Source organism: Panthera tigris, chromosome B3 (genome assembly GCF_018350195.1).
Source record: "Panthera tigris isolate Pti1 chromosome B3, P.tigris_Pti1_mat1.1, whole genome shotgun sequence".
Taxonomy (NCBI): domain Eukaryota; kingdom Metazoa; phylum Chordata; class Mammalia; order Carnivora; family Felidae; genus Panthera; species Panthera tigris.
The window spans coordinates 18,299,531-18,320,124 of NC_056665.1; the positions used below are offsets into that span (position 1 = coordinate 18,299,531).

The window sequence follows — 20,594 nt, forward strand, 5'->3', positions numbered from 1 at the left end:
CAGAGCTTGTTTGGGATTCTCTTTCTCTCCCTTTCTCTGTTCCTCCCCTGCTTGTGTTCTCTCTCTGTCTCTCAAAATAAATAAACTTTAAAAATAAGTTAAAACATATATAATAAATATAATAAATTGGGTAAAAATATTTGCTCTCTTTGGTATATTAGTATCCTTAATAAAAAAAAAAAGGCATTCAGATCTCAATATGAAAAAAAAAACAAACCAGTCCATAGAAAAATTGCCAAATGATGCAAACAATTCACTAAAGAAATGCACATAGAGAAAAGGTGATGGGGCACCTGGGTGGCTCAGTTGGTTAAGCGTCCGACTCTTGATTTCAGCTCAGGTCATGATCTTGCGGTTTGTGTGTTAGAGCCTCATGTTGGGCTCTGTGCTGGCAACAAGGGGAGGGGTCTGCTTGGGATTCCCTCTTTTCCTCTCCCTCTGCCCCTCCCCCACTCATGCTGTCTTTCTGGCTCAAAATAAAATTTAAAAAGTTCAAACAAAAAAAAAAAAGAAAAAGGTGTTAATTTGACAGATGGTCAAATAATGGAAATTCACATAGCTGAAAGAAGCTGGAAAAAGTCAAATCTAAACGCATGTGGTTGCATAGGTGAGGAAAGAGTGCTCTCAGCACCTGTAGGTGGGAGTTTCAATTGGGACATTGGTAGCATTATGCAGCAATAACTTTTACATTGTGCATATTCTTTGATCTTGTCTCTCATGTTTTGGAATTTGCCAAGAAATAAGTAGGACATGTAAAAAGATTCGTTACAAGGCTGTTCTTAATGGTGAGAGGTGAAACAACAACATCAACAACAAATGTCCAACAGGAGGAGATTAGGTTGAATTCATGTAGCTCATTTATGAAATGAAATAAAGCATACTTGTTTAAAATGAGTACTTCTTGTAGAAGTAACAGTTATTCACATGGAAGGATGTTTATGAATAACAAGCACTTTAAAAAATCTCTAGAAAACAGGGGATGCTGGATAGCTCAGTCCGTTGAGTGTCCCAACTCTTGGCTTCCGCTCAGGTCACCATCTCGCCATTCCTGAGTTCGAGCCCCTCATCAGGCTATGTGCGGACGGTGCAGGGCTTGCTTTGGATTCTCTGTCTTTCTCTCTCTCTCTGCCCTTCCCTTTCTCTCTCTCTCTCAAAAAATAAACATTAAAAAAATAAAAATCTCTAGAAAAAAGAGTAAGGGACATACATCACCCCACACACATCTGAAGGTTGTAAAGCAGAATGCTCAATAGTGGTTATTCCTGGGTGATGTAATAATTGCCTTATTTATGCGTGCTTGCATTTTTGTCATTCTTTTTTTTAATTTTTCTTTAGTTATTTTTGAGAAAGAGAGCGCACACAGGTGGGGGAGGAACAGAGAGAGAGAGAGAGAGAGAGAGAGAGAGAGAGAAATGGAATCTGAAGCAGGCTCCAAGCTCTGAGCCATCAGCACAGAGCCCAACCCGGGGCTCGAAGCCACGAATTGTGAGATCATGACCTGAGCCCAAATCAGATGTTTAATCGACTGAACCACCCAGGTGCCCCGAGTGCTTGCATTTTTAAACTTGTCTCTGCCACACGTGTTTACTCCCGTTATGAGGACGTGGTACACCAAACAGTGGTTAAAGCTGCAGGTTCGTGCTGAAGTTGGACATCAAACTTTGTTACAGCCAAATGTTCTACCCTTGCACTAGACCCCCTCAGATGTCCAGTTCTGAAGCCAGCACCGGCCCTTAGGATTAACAGGAAAATTCTGTGACCTCTGTAAGCTCCAGTTTTTTTGTCTATAAAATGAGATCAGAGATAGATCCTGCTACTCACCAGGTGCTTGGCATACAATGAACATTCTGGGAATGTGAGATATTATTACTATGACAGGGGAAACCATAAAGGTATAAAAGTCAAATTTTCTTTAAATAATACATTCCTAACTTAGGGAGCTGGAGGTGGTTTGTGAGGATCGGATCTGTTCTGATTTGGGAACAGGTTTCTCGGGTGAGTTTTAAACATGTTTGTCAGGAGCTTTATTTGTATCGGATACAGTCTCCCCCTGGACTAAAGTATGAGGAGTTGCCCAAGAACAGGAGCCTGATGAGCCAGGCAAGCTGTCCTAGGCAATGTGGGGTGGGGTGGGGTGGGGGGGAACACTGAGTGCCTGACCTGAGCTCCGGGGTCATCCCAGGCTGACTTTCCCCCTGGCCCTCCCCTTCCCTCCCACCTGGAGCCTGGGTCTGCTTTGTCACTGCCGCCTTGGTGGGAACTCAGGGTCCATTCCGGTTTCCCTAAAGAGCCACATCTACAAGACCTAGGTATATACAGCAGAGTGTTTAAAGATTTCATAAATGTATCTTACCTTCATTTTGCCCCTCTCAGTAGCAAAACCTCAGCCACCCCCTCCCCCTGCAATGTTCCAATCCTTTGCTTCCTCCCTTGCCAAACTTTAAGCTCAGTTCTGGTTTTCCTGGCCACACCCGGGAATTAGGCCCAGGTTCAGAGAACCCGATGCAACAGTTCCATGGTCTCCAGCTCTTCCCAGTGCCCTGGAGTCGTGCAGGGGACAGAAATTTTATAATTTGTATAAGAATTACATGCTGGGACACCTGGATGGCTCAGTTGGTTAAGCGTCTGACTCTTGATTTCAGCTCAGGTCATGATCTCATAGTTCGTGGGATCAAGCTCCACGTCGGGCTCTGAGCGATGACAACGTGGAGCCTGCTTGGGATTCTCTTTCTCTGTCTCTCTCTGCCCCTCCCCTGCTTGCATGCTCTCTTTCTCTCATACTCTCTCTTTCTCTCTCTCTCTCTCTCTCTCTCAAAATAAATAAATAAACATTTTTAAAAAATTGTTTAGGGGCACCTGGGTGGCTCAGTCAGTTAAGCGTCCGACTTCAGCTCAGGTCATGATCTCACAGTCCGTGAGTTCCAGCCCCATGTCGGGCTCTGTGCTGACAGCTCTGAGCCTGGAGCCTACTTCCGATTCTGTGTCTCCCCCTCTCTCTGCCCCTCCCCTGCTTGTGGTCTCTCTCTGTCTCTCAAAAAGTGAATAAATGTTAAAAAAATTATAAAAAATTGTTTACAAAAAGAACTGCATGCTAAAGCAATACAATTTTAGATATATTAGGTTACAGAAAATATTACTAAAATCAATTTCACTTTTTCTTTGGTTATTTAAAAAAATTTTTTTAAATGCTTATTTATTTCTGAGAGAGACAGAGTACAAGCAGGAGAAGAGCAGAGAGGGAGGGAGACCTAGAATCAGAAGCAGGCTCCAGGCTCTGAGCTGTCAGCACAGAGCCCAGCATGGGGCTTGAACTCATGAACCATAAGATCAGGACCTGTGCTGAAGTTGGATGCTTAACCTACTGAGCCACCCAGGCACACCTCTTTTGGCTATTATCTCATGTGGCTACTAGAAATTTAAAAATTGCATCAGGTTCACATTACATTCCCACTGCCTGTGGTGCCTGAAATCCACGGTTCAGAGCCTGCCTTGATCTGAGGGCCACCTTGTTCTTTCTCCAAATGGTCCCGTTTAACAGCAAATATCCTGAACATTTGCATCAGGTCGTAGCTCTGCCAGGAGGTTGATAGCTAGGGAGGGGATGTAGAGAGGCAGGCATGGTGCCAAAGAGACTCTTTTTTTTGCACCCCCTTCTTCTGCCTTCCCAGACACTCCAGCTGGGACCCTTGGAGCTGAAGGCAGCCCACAGGTGGTGTGAGTCTACTGAGTAGGTGGGAAGTCTCTCAGCTAAAGACTCAGGGGCACCATTCCAGGGGCAGGTCTAAGGGAAAGCTACATCCGGTGATATTTCAGAGAGCAGAGGGTGAATTCTCCACGCCAGGAGCCTCAGTTGGAAACAGCACCCCGAACCAGGGTCTGAGGAGGGAGGGAAACTAGAGACCACGGGAAAGGAGGGGCCCTGGGCTCCTCAGCCAAGCATCCTCCAGAGGAAGATTTGCCATCACGGTTTGCTGGCTGGAAGGACGTTTTGGTTGAAGTTCTGTGTCGTTTCAGATCAGGGTACAAATCTGTGAAACTCCAGGTACCTCTGGTAATGCCACTCATTGGGACCCCCATGCTGCACAAGATTTGATTACATACACAAGCAGGTCTGGGTCCCTCAGTGGGACTGTTCTAGACTGAAAACAGACTTCAAGCTGATGCGTCCTATATGCGCATAGTAGGTGTTCAATGCCAGGTTGTAAACATCTTGTTAACCCCATGCTTAGAACCCAGAAGGGGCTCAACAAAACATATTTAACTGATTTGAATATGTACTCAACTAAACCTCCTGAAGCACGAAGCTGCTGCTGACTGAGGGTTCTGCTATGTCTCTAACATTTTCAGCATTATTTCCAGCCTCCAACCCTTTCAGGGAAAAGTACTCCTGTATTAGTTGGGATTTAACCAAGAAACTACTCAGAATACTCACATTGCAGGGAACTGCATGCTGAGATTGGGGTCACAGGTGATGGATAAGCAAAGGGGGGAGGGCATTAGGACAACCCAGAAGGTACCACCACTTCTCTAGGCTGGGGCCAGAAGACGGGCTGATGTCATGGGAGTCCAGGGAACCACAAGGAGCCTGTTCAGTGGAAGCTGAAAGCTTAGAGGAGACGGAATTGGCTGTGGAGCTACCTTGTGAGGCAGGAAGGAAGGGAGGGGACATGTTCAGACCTCTTACCTCCGCCCAGGGTCAGCCTCGCTGCTGCTATGCAAAGCAAAATGAGAGAGGGCAAGGGGTGGCTTGGGGGTGTTCTGGCCCAAGGCCAGTATGACCTCCAATTGTCCTAACTTTTGAAAGGGTCTTGGAGGAACTGAACAGCCTGTTACAGGCTGAATTGTGCCTCCTATTAAATTCATGTGTTGAAGAACAAACCCTAGAGCCTCAGAATGTAACCTTATTTGGAGATAAGGTCTTTAAAAAGGTGATTCATTGAAAGGAGACAATTAGGGTGGGTCCTAATCCAATCTGACTTGTGTCCTTATAAGAAGAGGAAATTTGGACACACAGACAGGGGTGTGTACACGGAGGAAAGACCTTGTGAAGACACAGGAAAAAAAAAATTCAGCCATCTACAAACCAAAGAAACCAGCACTGCAGATCTCAGACTTCCGGCTTCCAGAACTGTGAGGAGATAAATCTGTTGTTGAAGCCACCCTGTGTGTTATGTTTGTCATGGCAGCCTGAGCTGACGAAAATTGCCCAAGATTCCGTGTTGCCAGAGGAGTCAGAATTCAGCACAAATCCATCCCCAGAGTGCAGGGAACCCACTTTTTTAACTGACAGCAGTACAAAAATGCCACCCAGATGTCCAAAGGAACCTCTCCTGCCTCCCCCACTCATCCCTGCTGGGAGGAATCACAGACTGGTGTGTGTGTGTGTGTGTGTGTGTGTGTGTACATGTGCACACTACTGGTATCTATGAAGCTTGTTAAACATCCTACATTGCACAGGAATGCTCCCCGCCCAACAAAAAAATTATCCAGCTCACAATGTTAATAGTGCCACCCCCAGAGACCTGTGTTACAGTAAAGCTCCATGTCTATAAGCCCACCATGTGCTTGAGACATCCCAGTAGGCTTTTGGTCTTTTACACTTTAACATGAACAGATAGATAATCATCAATTAGCAAACATTTGAAGAAAGTCTCTGACATAAATGGCAGTGATCGGAACTACAGAGAAAAAGCAACGTGGGTAAAACAGATTATACAGGGAGAAGAATATTGAAGAACTGTTAAAAGAAATGAAGGGAAGGAAGGAGGGAAATAAAGACAGACAGACAGGCAACCTGAGGGAAAGAAAGGAGGAAATGAAAGAAGGTGCCAGATCCATGGGATGAGAACAGGATACCGTTAAAAATGGATATTCCAAAAACAAGCAAGAACTTTTGAGAATTAAAAATGTGACAGTGGAAATAATAAACTCTAAATAGTTTAGAATACAAAGTTAAGAAATTCTTCCAGGGGCGCCTGGGTGGCTCAGTTGGTTGAGTGACCGACTTCGGCTCAGGTCATGATCTCATGATTTGTGAGTTCAAGCCTTGCGTCGGGCTCTGTGCTGGAGCCTGGAGCCTGCTTCTGAATCTGTGTCTCCCTCTCTCTCTGCCCCTCCCCCATTCATGCTCTGTATCTCTCTGTCTCAGAAATAAATAAACATTAAAAAAAAAAAAAAGAAATTCTTCCAGAAAGGAAAGCAAAAATCAGAGTTGGAAGATAAGAGGGAAAAAATGTAAGAAAACTAGGGGGCCAGTCCAGGAAGTTTAATATCAAAATAAGAGCAGTTTCATAAAGACAGGACAGGTAAAATGGAGGGGAAGAAATCATCAAAAATATATTCTAAGAAAACCTCCAAATAAAGAATACAAGTATTCAGCTTGAAAGGATGAAAAAGATCCACATCCAGGTACTTCATGGAGACATTTTCAAATACTGGTGACTAAGTATGATATTGTGATTTATACTAAGAAATAGGGGCGCTTGGGTGGTGGTTAAACGTCTGACTCTTGATCTCGGCTCAGGTCATGATCTCACAGTTCGTAAGTTTGAGCCCTATGACAGGCTCTGTGCTAATAGCACCGAGCCTGCTTGAGATTCTCTCTCTCCCCCTCTCTCTGCCCCTCCCTACCTCTCTCTCTCTCTCTCAAAATAAATAGGTAAACTTAAAAAAAATTGTTATAATAAGAAATACGTATTTGGTCTTCAACCCTGTTCCTGGCTCAGAGCCTCCAAAACGCTTGGGATTTCTCAAGTATTGAGAGTAACAGTTTGTTATGTTAATGAGGTGGATTTTGGGAAAGATGGAGCCTGTTTTCCAGGAGAACCAAACATGTGACTAGAAGGTTGGAACTTTCAGTCCCATTCCCCTGACCTCTGGGAAGAGGAGAGGGACTGGAGGCTAAATCAATACCGAATGGCCACTGATTTAATCAATCATGCCTATGTAATGACCTCCATCGAAACGCAAAAGGGTTCAGAGAGCTTCCAGGTTGGTGAACATGGGGAGATTTGGGGACAGTGGTGGGCTGGGAGAGGGAATGAAAGCTCTGTGCCCATTCCCTACACCTTGCCCTGTGCACCTCTTCCATCTGGCTGTTCCTGAGTGATGTCCTTTTATAATAAACTGCTAATCTAGTAGGTAAAAAATTTATCTGAATTCTGTGAGTCACTCCAATAAATTAACCTAACCTGAGGAGGAGGTCTTCGGAACCTCTGATTTATAGCCTGTCAGACATACAGGTAACAACATGGACTTGCAACTGGCACCTGAAGTTCAAGAAGGAGGTCATGGGAACCTCCAGTCTGTAGCTGGGCAGTCAGAAGCACAGGTAACAAGCTGGCTTACAACTGATGTCTCTGGCAGTCTTGTAGGACTGAACCCTTACCTATGGAATCTGATGCTGCTATCCCTAGGTAGATAGTGTCAGAATTGAACTGAATTCTAGGACACCCAGCTGGTGTCCTGAGAATTGTTGTGTGGGGACTGCCTCCCCTGTGCTCCCCACCCCTGGTCCCCATCCTCATACATTGAAATTGAGTCCAGGAACCTAACTTACAATGAGACTATCTTATGGGCCTCAAAAGGGCAATGAAAAAAAACCACAGCATATTCAAAGAATGAGGATAAGAATGGCTTCAGACTTCTCACTATCACACTGTAAGTAAGAAGACAATTAAAACAGTGTCTTCAAAATTATGAAGAGAAATGATTTTCAATCTAGAATTTTTAGATCCAAACTATCAATAAGTGATAATACGGAATAAAAGCATTTTTAGACATGTAGGATCCTCTAGAATTTACCTCCCATATACCTTTTTGTAGGATGATACTGAAGGATAAGCTCCTGTAAAACAAGGGAATAAAACAAAAGCAGTGAAATGGCATCCAGGAAACAGAGACTCCATCACAGGAGAGAAGATGTGGTGAAGGGTGTATATGAGATGTTGGAGGGCAAGTCAAATGTGTCTGAATGTATTAAAAGACACTAGCAGAGAGTTTAGAATTAGATTTTTGACAGAAACATTGAAAACTAAGCAAAAATTTAAAACCTCAACTATTATGATTCCAGGATAAACAAAAACTAGTGCAGAATCTAATATTCAGAGTGTTCTGCTCTATGACTCAGTTGTGAAGACCATGCTGATCTAACCCAGTCATAACTCTATAGGGGACTCACGAAGGGGGTGTCAGTGGTGCCGTGGGGCACGAGATCCCCATATTGCACAACTTTAACTGCCATTTGTGGCAGCTAGTGGACAAGGTATGTTGTAGGTTGCATTGTGTTCCCCCCACCACTAAAAAAAAGAAACTTTTTGGAGTCCTAACTCCCAGAATCTCAGAATGTGACCTTATTTGGAAATAGGGTCTTTATAGGGATAACCCAATTAAAATGAGCTCATCAGGGTGGGCCCTAATCCAATATGACTGGTGTCCTTACAAAAAGGGGAAATATGGACACAGAGATAGATGTACACAGAAGGAAGACAATGTGAAGAGACACCAGGAGAAAATGACCATCTACAAGCCAAGGAGAGAGGCCTGGAACAGATCCTTCCCTCAGGGCCCTCAAAAGGAATCAACCCTACTGACACCTTGACCTTGGACTTCCAGTCTCCAGAACAGTGAGACAATAAATTTCTTTTGTTTAAGCCCCTCCAGGCTGTGGTGCCCTAAGAAATGAATACATAGTACGAATAAAAATAATCCTCATCTTCTGAACTGGGAAGTTGCTATAGACTGAATGATTGTGTTGCCCCAAAATTCATATGCTGAAACCTAATCCCCAGTATGATGGTAATTAGAGGTGGAGCATCTGGGAGGTGATTAGGTCATGAGGGGGAAGCCCTCATGAATGGGATTAGTGCTTTTATTAAAAAAAACGAGAGAGAAAGAGAGAAATGATCTATCAGGTGAGGACATAGAAGGAAGGTGTCTATCTGCAAATCAAGGAGAGGGCTCTCACCAGGAATTGAATTGGTGAGCACCTTAATCTTGGACATCCTAGCCCCAGAATTGTGAAAAATCAATGTCTGTATTTTTAAGCCTCCTAGTTTATGGTATTTTTGTTATAGCAGCCTGAGCTGACTAATACCCCACCCTGGTTTCTCACCCATGACGTTGACATAGTACCATGGCAACATGCCAGAGATTATTAGTGCCTCACTTCCCACCAGTGATGGGGTCTTCACTGCTGGTCAACAGGTGATCCAGCTCCAAAATCTCAGGAAAAGAGACCCACCAGAATCTTGAAGCAGCTCATCCCAGATGAAGTGAATTTATCCAATCAAGTGGACCCAAGTGGCTCAACAGGTGGACAGTGGTGGATGTTGTGGTAAAACACACCCTCCTAGCTGCCAAGATGATCACTGATGGGTCAGAGCTGAGTCTGCCTGAGGTTAGGTCCCATCCTGGGGGACATCACAATGACTGATTAATGTTGAAGTACAAAGGCCTGTCCCTTGAGCTCAATTCTGGACAACTCTGAAAAGCCTATCAGGCCCCAGTTCTCCAAGAGTTGGCTGAGGCCTCCTTATGAGATAATTCCCAAGAGCATTTTCCAATAACCCTCCTGTTCACCAATTTCAACCTTAGTGTTTTGTTTCTCAAAAAATCAGACCTGAAACACTGCTGTTCAAGGTGTGAATAAAACATAATTCATCTAACCTGTCAATGGCATTCATTTTGTTTCCTAGTTTTCAAATATAAAAACTGCTACAGTTAACGTCCATGTAAATATAGTCTTCCACAGGTATGGGTTCTTTTATTATAGAGTCCCAGGAATGGGAATGCTAGATTTAAGAGTATGTGTAGATTTCATTATACAAGGTATTGCCAGGTTGTTTTCCAAAAAGGGGGGAAACGATTCACATTTCAGCAATGATCTTCAGAGAACCCCTTTCCCTGCATCTTTGCCCAAAATACATATTAACACTTACAGTGTTTGTTGTTGTTAGAGAGAGAGAGAGAGAAATGAGTAGGGGAGAGGAGCAGATTGAGAGGGAGAGAGAGAGAATCTTAAGCAGGCTCCATGTTCAGCACAGAGCCCAACTCGGGGCTCAATCATGGAATCGTGACCTGAGCTGAAATCAAGAGAGTGACGCTCAACTGACTGAGCCACCCAGGCTCCCCAGCACTAATATTGTTTTTAATGAGTCTTATGGGTATTAAGTGATATGTTGTTCCTTTAATGTAAATTTTTCTAGCAATTCACAAGTTTGAACACCTTTTTATATTAATCATTTAAATTTATTCTTCTGTGAATTGCTGTGTTAATTGGGTTAGGTTCAGCTACATATAGTAGAAAACCCCGAAATAATAGAGGCTTAAATTGAATAGAGGTTTGTGCATCTCCTGTAAAAGGATTCTGGAGGTAGGAACTGCAAGGTTGATATTGTGGCGTTAAAAACTTGTTCAGTGACTCAGAACTGGAATTTATTTTTGTATATGGTATAAAATAGGGTCCAGCTTGATAATGTTCCAGATAGATGACCAACTGTGCCAGAACCATTTGTTAAGTCACTCGTCCTTTTCCTGCTGAGTTGAAATTCCATCTTTGGTGAGCATTAAAGTAATACACACAATGGGATCTATTTGGGGACATTTTTGGTAAGATGAACTTTTAAACTTCATGACTTAACTTGAAACAAATGAGTTTCACACCCTCTTTCTCTGCCTCTTCAAAGGGTGACTTGTGTACGACTGGTAACAATCTGGAGAAGACCAGATGTGAAGCATGTGGCTGTCTTACCGAGGCATTCATGCTTTGCTTTTTGGATAACCTGATACAAGGCCTTGGCCTGTGTCACAGATAGTTTTGTAGCCGGCCCAACATCAGTTTGGGTGATGAATGGCCCATTGATGAGCAGGCCATTCACATGTTCAAGTGAGTCACGCTCTAGCTTCCTGGCCATATGCCCCAAAGGCCACCTTCAGGCTCCAGTGTTAGAGGGTAGATGTTGGATCCTGCCCACCGCACCCACACCCAGAGTGGTGTTCCCCTGGCAGCAGTGGTAGTGAGCACCAAATTCTTCTACCCTCGTAACTGCCCCCCAAGACTGCTGTTATGAGGTGCTCTTGTTGTGATCTCCACGTTACAAATGAGGAATGTGGAGAGTAGACAGAGTACCTCACATGGCACACCCAGTAGCAGAGGTGGACAGCTAACGGAAGAGCCCCCCCCCTCAGTTAACTCCAGGCTGTGTCCGCCCACTCACTTGAGTGTGAAGACAGATGGACAGCATGGGCATTCTTGTTGCATGTGCTCCAAAAAAACTCAGGCCCAATCTGATCTTGGGTCAGGCTGCCATGTGGCAAAAGAAGGGGCAGAAGGGTTCCAGGGCTCTGAAGGAGCCTCTGTATTGGCTTCCTGTGCTGCAGTGTGGATGAAAAGTGGGGGGCCAAAATAAAGAGGGTGACCAGCCTGCCCCATGGCCAAGCTCAGCTCAGGCCTGAGCTGCACCGTGTAGGGTGGGAGAGAGTGGCCCCGAACATCCTGGCTCTGAAGTGGCCACTTGCAACTGGAAGTAAATGTAAAATCTTGCTCACTGGTATAGAGCATCACTCCCTCCATGCCCCCCCCCCCCACCATCCTCCTGTCCTCTCTGCCCCTTTAAGGAAAAAGGTGAGTGTTCTGGAAAACTTCAGGAATGGGAGGGAGAAATTTTTGTGGCTCTGTTGAATAAAGGTGCCCAATTCACCATCATACCTGGTCCTGTGGGTGAAGGAGGTGCCATATTCAACTAATGGGGTTTGGAATCTTCCTCATTAAGGAAAATGCCCTGCCCTGCTGTGGCTGTCCCAAGTGCCTTAAATTTAACTGATGCTGAGTGTGCCATCCCTTGCCGGACTGCTCTGCCCATGATCTGATCGCTGTTCCTCCTCGCCCTTGTCCATTGTCAACAGCAGATGATCATCCAGCTCCTGCGCTTCTATGTAGTGAAGGGTTAACTCATCAGGCCTGGCTTGTCCAAACGCCACACCCCCCAAAGGTCTTCAGAACTGGCCCTTGACCAGCTCCTGGGGTGTAACATCTGAGTGTCTGAATACCCTGCCTGAAGAGTGTCTTTGATTACCTGGGGCCTTGGGCCACAGCACACATTTGATGTTAATAATGTGATTTATGGTGGGGGGCTTGGGTCATGCTGTATTAGTTTGACCTTTGAGGCTGAAGACTGAGTAACTAAAGTCAGTCACATGGACATCCCATGCCTACATAACTGGACCCCAGCAAAACCCCTGGACACCATGGTTAAGGTGAGCTTCCCTTTGCACATGTTGTCACATGTCACTGCTAGAAGAATTTAGCACTATCCACATGACTCCACTGGGTGAGGACAACAGGAAGCTTGCACCTGGTTCCTCCTGGACTCTGCCTTATGTGTCTTTTCATTTGTGGATTCTAATCTATATCCTTTTGCTGTAAAAACCTGTCACCATAAGTATAACAGCTTTTCTGAGTTCTGTGGGTCATTCTAGCAAATTATTGCCACTGAGGGTGGTCATGGGGATACCCTGGCATAACCTCCCACACTAACCACCTGTTAATCCCTCTGGATGACTTCCTTACACACCCCATCTTTCTGTGGCTTGGACAAATGTCATCTGGCTGGTGGTGTGGACAAACAGGACACATAAGACAGGTGGCCTGAGGCCAGTCATCCCTGCAGAAACAAGGGCTAGACTGAATTATTCAAACTGAACTGAACTGGAGAGTCATGTCAGAAGCTCTGTCAGCCTGTGCCCAGGCTGATGGAGGATTTGGGTTGAACTTTTGATAACAATTGTAAACAGATTTTCTTTTCAGGAACACCTTGCCTTGGAATCCTACTTCTTGGGTGGAGGCCAGGTAGGCATTAACTTCTCCGTCTTCCCCAAACACAGATACTTGGACCCTAGAGGTGTTCATGAGAGACGTCAAATATTTAAGGAAATACCACCAGTAGACCATGTAGCCCTCCAATGACTTCCGAGATCTTTCTAAAATGAGATGACCCTTGGTTACTCAAGGAAGTTTCCTCACCCAGACTCATTATTTTAGGTACAGCATGCAGGCAGTTTTCCCTACAAGCGAGGTCATCTAGTAGAAAGGGTGGTACAAAATTTGTCCCTGGCTTCAGCTGAAGTGATCAGTGATACGACTTTTGGTCCTAAAAGTGTTTAGTCTCAACACATATGTGTCCGGCATGGCTCTAAGTGACGGGTAACTTCTCACAGAACTTGCACTAAGGTCCTTGAGAAGGGCCTCCAAGACCACCCCTGAAACCCTTGGGGCCAGATAGAATTTGGAATCCCAAAGTTTTGTTTATTTTAGACACAATTTTAAAAGTTTGTATTATATAAAACCCTGGCAGGATTTGGAAGAGCATCTTGTTATTTTTTTAATGTTTATTTATTTATTTTGAGAGCAAGAGTGAGCAGAGGGGGGGACAGAGAGAGGGAGAGAGAGAATCCCAAGCAGGCTTCTCACTGTCAGCACAGAGCCCAGTGTGGGGCTTGAGCCCACGAGTGGTGAGATCATGATCTGAGCTGAAATCAAGAGCTGCACGAGCAACTGACCGAGCCACCCCGGTGCCCTGAGCATCTTGTTATTAAGCACATTTATATTTTTGTAGCAAAACATATGAATCGCCCTACAAGTGAAAGTAAATGAGGGATATGAATGACCTCAGGTCAATATAGAAGGTCGTGCACTCAATTTATTATACTTTTCTCCCTTTCTTTGGATCTTTCTGGATTGTGAGGTTGTGGACCTGTTTTATCACCCCCATTTTACAGATGAGGAAACCAACACACAGAGAGGTGAAGTAACCTGCCTGAGGTCACAGCTAAGGTCTGAATCAGGATTCAAAGGCAGCAGTCTGGCCCCAAGTCCCAGATCTGTGCTCTTTACTGACCCACTGTCACAGCAATGGCAAGATCGGTGGCATGCCTATTCACTGGCTGGAGATGTCCTCTGGGCCCCCTCTGGCCTAGAGTGAGCCCTCTGTCCCATGTTGCACATCCCAGGCTCTGGGCTACAGGCCCCCTTAGCCGACTGGCTCCTGGGGAACCCTGTCCCCCCAGGAAGAACTAGCCAGGCCCAAGGCCTCAGGGCTTCCAGGTGTCTAAGCCAGCGCATCAGCAGCCCCTTCCCAGACTCTGTGTTCTGCTGCTGGAATACAGATCCATGGTGATCCCAGCACCAAGCCTGGGCCATTTGCTTTGAACGAGGCAAATATGATTTACTTAGATCAGGCTGCTTGGGCTTTTTTTTTTTTTTTTTTAAGTTTATTTATTTTGCGAGAGACAGAGATGGTGTGAGTGGAGTAGGGGTAGAAAGAGTGAGGGAGAGAGAAAACCCCAAGTAGGCTCCATGCTGTCAGCCCAGAGCCCCATGTGGGGCTTGAACTCACCCAGGCGCCAGGCTGCCTGGGCTTTTAAAACCACTTCAGGGGCTCCTGGGTGGCTCAGTTGGTTAAGCGTCCGACTCTTGGTTTTGGCTCAGGTCATGATCTCATGGGTTTGTGGGTTCGAGCCCCATGTCAGGCTGACATGGAGCCTGCTTGGGATTCTCTGTCTCCCTCTCTATCTGCCTCTCCCCACTCATGCTGTCTCTGTCTCTCTCTCAAAAAAGAAAGAAACAAACAAACCCCAAAAAACAAAAAAAAGCTTATAAAACACTTCACATTCCCATGCCCTCTTGGCCTTTTCCTCCGCAGCTTTTAGGCGGACGAAGGCAATGGAAAGGATGAGTAGACATTTGCTCTGTGGAGGTCGGGGTCACCCCTGTGTTCCCCCTCTCCTGTACCAAATGTCATTCCTCTTCTGTCCCCTCCTCACAATGGACACAGGAGTGCCCGGGTTTCCATCCACCCCCAGGGGAACCATGTCGGCTCTCACCTAGGCCATCCTATGAGCTCTCTCCATTTTAGTCCCCTGACGCCTAAAATGATTTTTTTTTTTCTGGAAATCTGGGTGCCAAAACTGGCCAGGGTGTTGCTAAAGTACAGCATGGCAATGATGGGGGTTGGGAGGAATTTTTTTATGCCTCCCCCCAAACTGTGCCCCAAGCTGGCGTCTACTTTTTTAAGGGTAGCTGTGGAAATCAAGAGAAAAAAAATCCTGGGAATATTGCTTTGGAAACCTAACCTGGTGCTGTCTTGTGGAAACTTAAGGGACAGTCTTTCATGGAGGAGTGCCAGGGGCACTGAGGCAGGCTGTGGCCTCTCTCTCTCCTGAGTCTCCTAAGCACCCGCTTGAAGTACCAACCCAGGGTCTCCCCTACTGGACCAGTGTTTTCCAGACTTTTATGACCATGTTTGTCACCTGGGGCTCATGTCCATACCTACAGCTGAGATCCATTTTAATTTTCTTTTTAATGTTTGTATTTATTTATTTATTTATTTATGAGAGAGAGAGATTGAGAACACAAGCAGGGGAGAAGCAGAGAGAGAGAGGGAGACCCAGAATCTGAAGCAGGCTCCAGGCTCTGAGCTGTCAGCACAGAGCCCCACGCAGGGCTCAAACTCATGAACCGCAAGATCATGACCTGAGCTAAAGTTGGATGCTTCACTGAGCAGAGATCCATTTAAATGGACTACCCCTGGGGGCATCTGGGTGGCTCAGTGGGTTAAGTGTCTGACTTTGGCTCAGGTCATGATGTCATGGTTTTGTGGGTTTGAGCCCCACACCACCCTCTGCGCAGGCAGCTTGGGGCTTGCTTGAGATTCTCTCACTCCGTCCCCTTTTTGCCCTTCCCCCACTTGCACTATCTCTGCCTCTCTCAAATTTAAAAAATAAAAAAATAAAAAAAAACTTAAGAAAAGAAAGAAAAGAAAAGCAAGCTTTAGCACATAATCTTACCCTGGATGCCAGTTACATTTTTTATGTAATCATTTCAGCTGCATTCAGCATTTCTCTGCTCCCCAGATGGCTGGGGTCAAGAGGCCAGTGTGATGAGCCCCGTACTTACCCCCTGGATCGGGCTCCTCCTCTAGCAAATTCTTCCCTGGCTGTTGGCCTGGCTTCTTCCTTGGGGCGGTCCTATACAGCCTTTCTTCCTTTTTGCCCCCAGGAGAAGTAAATCTTCATTGTTTTCCCCCCAGGGAGATCTGCACTTACTCCCTAATGGAAATTTAAGCATCCTAAAGTTCCTCCTGGCTTCTGCTTTATTACCTTAGGGTAAAATGCTCATCTGTTTTTAAGGAAGACCTTTCAATTTTGTTTAAGGGCTTGAACCCAGTCCCAGCCCAATCCAGAATGATTTGATCACATTAGGATTGCAGCCAGACAAGACATTAGCATCCCCCCTCTGCTTTTTGTTGATAAAGAAAACTCCTTTGTACCCTATGCCTGACATATAGGCTTGGATCTGAGTTTCTGGGACCTGGAACTCATAACTTTGGGGAGAGGGATTCTCCTGATGAAAAATAAATAAAGTGAGAAGGACGGGATTTGATGTGGGGCCTCCGGCAAGTGAGGGTCCCTGAAGCTTCAGTGTCACTGTAAGTCTATCTATGCTGACATGTGTGTTTTATATATTCTTTTGGACCCTTTCTTCACTCTGTATCATCATTTCATGACAAGAAGAGCAGTAAATATTTGCTGAAGGTCTGCCCCCTACAGCCGGCACTTTGCCTACGCTACCCTGTGTGATCTCCCCACCACCAGCCAGAAGGTAGCGATACTTCTGTTTTATAGTATCTGTACATTAGATAGATCCTTACCTTCCCTACGGGTTAAAAAAAAAAAAAAAGGTTATCTTTCCCAGTAATTCCAGAAACAGGTCTGGAAGGGCTCTGAGTGGCTTGAGCTGGGCCATGCTGAGCTGCCTTAACCCCATGGCTTGATGGTGGGGGTGATGGGTGGGTGGTTCCCCCAGGGGACATTAGAATGTTGTCATCAGAAGGGAGTGGCCATAGGGTGGACAGAAACTGTGACTGTGGTCCCCAAGGGTTCCTGGCCATGATGCACTTCATGTGCTCTGGAGGGTAGATCATAAGAGGGTGCAAAAGTGCTCAGCTTGGGTGACCTGGCTCAAATGCAGAAGGGCAGGGTTGGGGTCCAAGATAGTAAGTTCCAAATAACTCCATTGTAGGTGGGGTGGAAGGAGCACTGTGTTCACCCCAACCACCTGTGTGAACTTGAACAAAGTTCATAATCTCTCTGGTCCTCAGTTTGCCCAATAGAGAAAAAGAGCCAATAATATCTGTTGGCCAGCAAGGGGGAGGTGAGGGCCCTCCGTTCCCCAGCTCCCACTGTAGGAAACTCCATTAAAGTCTTCCACCTGGGGGGGCACGGGTGGCTCAGTGGGTTAAGTGTCCGACTCTCTGTTTTGGCTCAGGTCGTGATCTCAAGGTTCGTGAGTGCAAGCCCCACACTGGGCTCTGTGCTGACAGTGTGAAGCCTGCTTGAGATTCTCTCTCTCTGCCTCTCCCCTACTCACTCTCTCTTTCTCTCAAAATAAATAAATACACTTAAAAAAAAAAAAGTTAAAGTCTCACCCCTGGCTTCTCTTCACTGTTCCCCCCATCCTTCCCCACCTCAAGCCGGTGGCTCATCTCACTGCCAAGTGTGGGGGAAGAAGTTAGGCATGCTTGTGCTGCCTCTCTCCTCTGTTGGGGGGATGGCCCACTATGCATCTCTGGCCTCTAAACCAGACAGGGCTTGGGCCATCTGTCTCAGTCTGGGATGTGGTATTAGGACCACCTGTCTGCAGATGTAAGCCACATTTTACAATTATGGGATATCTTAACTTCCAGTTGGGTGACTCCTGTCTAGCTTCCAGTAGGCTCTAGGAGGAGGGTCTCCCTTCAGCCCCAGCTCCCTGTGGGCTGTGGAAAGGAGCAAGTCTAGCATGTAGTAGCTGCTCAGCAAATATTATCCTGCTGTATGTGGTTCTCCCCACGCAGGTCCCACTTCTGGTGGAATCAGAAGCTCCCCTTTCTTCTCAAGGGTCCCAGATGACACTCAGGGGTCCCTGTGATTCTGTTGGAATGGCGTCTTCTGGCTGGGAAGAAGGCCAAGGAGAGGCCCCTGGCTGTCCCCTCTCATTGGCCCAAGAAAGCACTTACAATGTGAAGGCCCTGGGTGTGGGGTCTAAAGGGTCAGCAGGGCAGGGGTCCTGGAGGGACCATGTGCCCCCCCTCTATAGCCAGGCGAGGTGGGCAGAGGGACCCTGAGTGATGACTGTTAAGGGGAAGGAAAGCAGACCAGGGTAGTTGCCATCACCTGGCCCTGTGTAGAGAGGCCCCATGCAGGCGAGTGCATCATGAGAATCACCCTTGGGGCACCTGTCAAGGCAGCAGAGGGGGGCACCATCCTCCTCAATGATGTTACCGAGCACTTACATGTGCCAGGGTGGCTCTGGGGCCACTGTATGAGGTCCTTCATTTTGCATGTGAGGTCAGCATGATTCTCCCCAATTTACAGATGAAGAAGCTGAGATTCAGTGGCTTGCTCCTGCCCAGCTCCTCCACGACTGTGTCTTTGGCCCACAGCCTAAGGCCTTGGAGAAAGAAATGAGTGTCTGTGGGTCAGGGCACTTGTGTAATACATGCAGACTGTCCCACAAAATGCTTTGTGAACATCCTAATTTGTTCCCATAACTGGGGACTTCCCAGAGAAAAGCCACGTGATGTTGAGGCCCAGGTTTTATAACACCTTCTCTACTTCTGCTCGGGACAAGTGTTGTGGAGCATGTGTCCAAAAAGACCATCTGGCCTGGATCCAAGTTCTCCTGGTAAAATGACTTCCCAGACCCTCCCATCACTGTGATGGGTTGAACTGTGCCCTTCAAGCAGGTATGTGTGTTGAAATCCTGACCCCCAGCACCTCAAAATGTGGCCCCAGTTGGAAATAGGGTCATTGAAGATGTAGTTAGTTGAGTGGAGTCATAGGGTGGGCCCCTAATTCAGTATGAACTGGCATCCTTATGAAAAGGGGGAATTTGGACACAGAGACAGACATACACAGAGACAGAACACTGTGTGAACATAAAGGCAGAGGTTGGGGTGATGCTCCTACAAGCTGAGGAACCCCAAAGTTGCCAGCAAACTACCAGAAGGTAAGCAACAGGCCTGGAACGGAAGCTCCCTTCCCCAGAAGGGATCGGCACAGCCAGCACCTTGGCCCCAGCCTTCCAGCCTCCAGAGCAGTGAGACAAGACATTTCTTTTGGTTGAGGCCCCCAGTCTGTGGTACCTTGTTACAGCACTGCTCACAAATGGACAGTAATCTCACCACCACTCAGTGGCCTCAGTGGGCCCCCAGGCTCCGTTCAGAGGGGTTCTCTGCTGCGGACAACTAGAAATACCCTGTTGCTGCTCTGAGCAGATGCGGACAAGGCCTCACAGGCCGTCATTAGCCTCCTGTTTGCTCTGGCTGACATTCCCCCTTTCTCTTTTCCCAAAACAAACTTGGCTTCTCTGAGGCTCGTTAATTTCTGTTTACAGAGAAGCTCAGTGTATAAATACTCTCCTAGCTGTTAAAAGGGCTGCTTCTTTTACCTCAGGGTCTTTGTGTCACGTTAATTATCCTGAGGAAATTTCCAGGCCCTCCCTTTCCAAATGACTTCCTGGCAGCATCTGTGAACAGCCAGCCCTCCCCGAGGCCCCGACAAAGAGAGGGGTGGGAGGTGCCCTCCTCCTTGCTAACAAACAGAATCTTGGAGAACATGGTATGTTTCAGGGGGCTGCTTGAACAAACTATTCAACTGTTGTAAAGAGTCCTGAATTGGTGGAAGGGATTCCCCAGCTTTGAGACAGATCTAGGGGATCCTTCCCACAGGCATCGTAAGAAACAATGCACACAGGTCATGATTGATTAGTGTCCCTCCGCGGGGGGCTGGTTTAATGAACTGTACATCCATGCGTCGCAGCTGTATAAACTGTGTAAGTGCTTCAGGAGTAGATAAGGAAAGGTCAGCTGGTGTATTGTGACATGAACAAACAGAGTGAAAAACAGTGGCGAGAGTGTGCTATTGTGTGAGAAAGAGAGAAAGTTCAGGTATGAATTTGTATTTCCTTCTGTTATGGCCACACCAAAAAGCAGTAAAAGGGGCTGTGAAGGTTAATTTTACACCATGGTGATACTCATCATTTGTTCAAACGCCAGTCTAGATATCGCTGCGAAGCCATTTTTTTTAGATGAGATTACCATTTATATCCATAGACTTTGAGAAAACAGGTTACCATCCACAATGTGGGTGGGCCTCATCCAATCAGTTGAAGGCACTGAGAACAAAGACTGAGGTTCCCTGGAGAAAAGAGAATTCTGCTTCTGGACTGCCTTTTGAGTCAAGCTGTGACACCACCTCTTTCCTGGGTCTCTAACCTGCTGGTCTACCTTGTACAATTTGGACTTGACAGCCCCCACGAGCACATGAGCCAAGTCCTTACTCTCTCTGTCTCCTCTCCACGTTGGTTCATGTTTCTCTGAAGAAACCAGACTAAGACAACGGTTACCCAGGGTAAACTATTAGGATCAGGACAAAAGTAGGAGTGAGATCAAGGAGGATAGGACTGGAGCAAGATTGTTTGATGTACTCCTTTTTATATCATGATTAAAAAAAATTTTTTTTAAATGTTTATTTTTGAGAGAGAGAGAGCGCGCGAG

General features: G+C 46.3%; 1 protein-coding gene across 1 annotated transcript in view; it reads right to left on the reverse strand.

Moving 5' to 3' along the window:
* LYSMD4 (LysM domain containing 4) overlaps window positions 1-9,269 on the reverse strand; it is a 43,953-nt gene extending 34,684 nt beyond the window's left edge. The window contains exon 1 of the mRNA XM_042988184.1: window positions 9,242-9,269. The gene's annotated coding sequence lies outside the window, so the exon portion shown is untranslated. The remainder of the gene's footprint in view (window positions 1-9,241) is intronic.
* Between the last annotated feature and the right edge of the window lie 11,325 nt (window positions 9,270-20,594).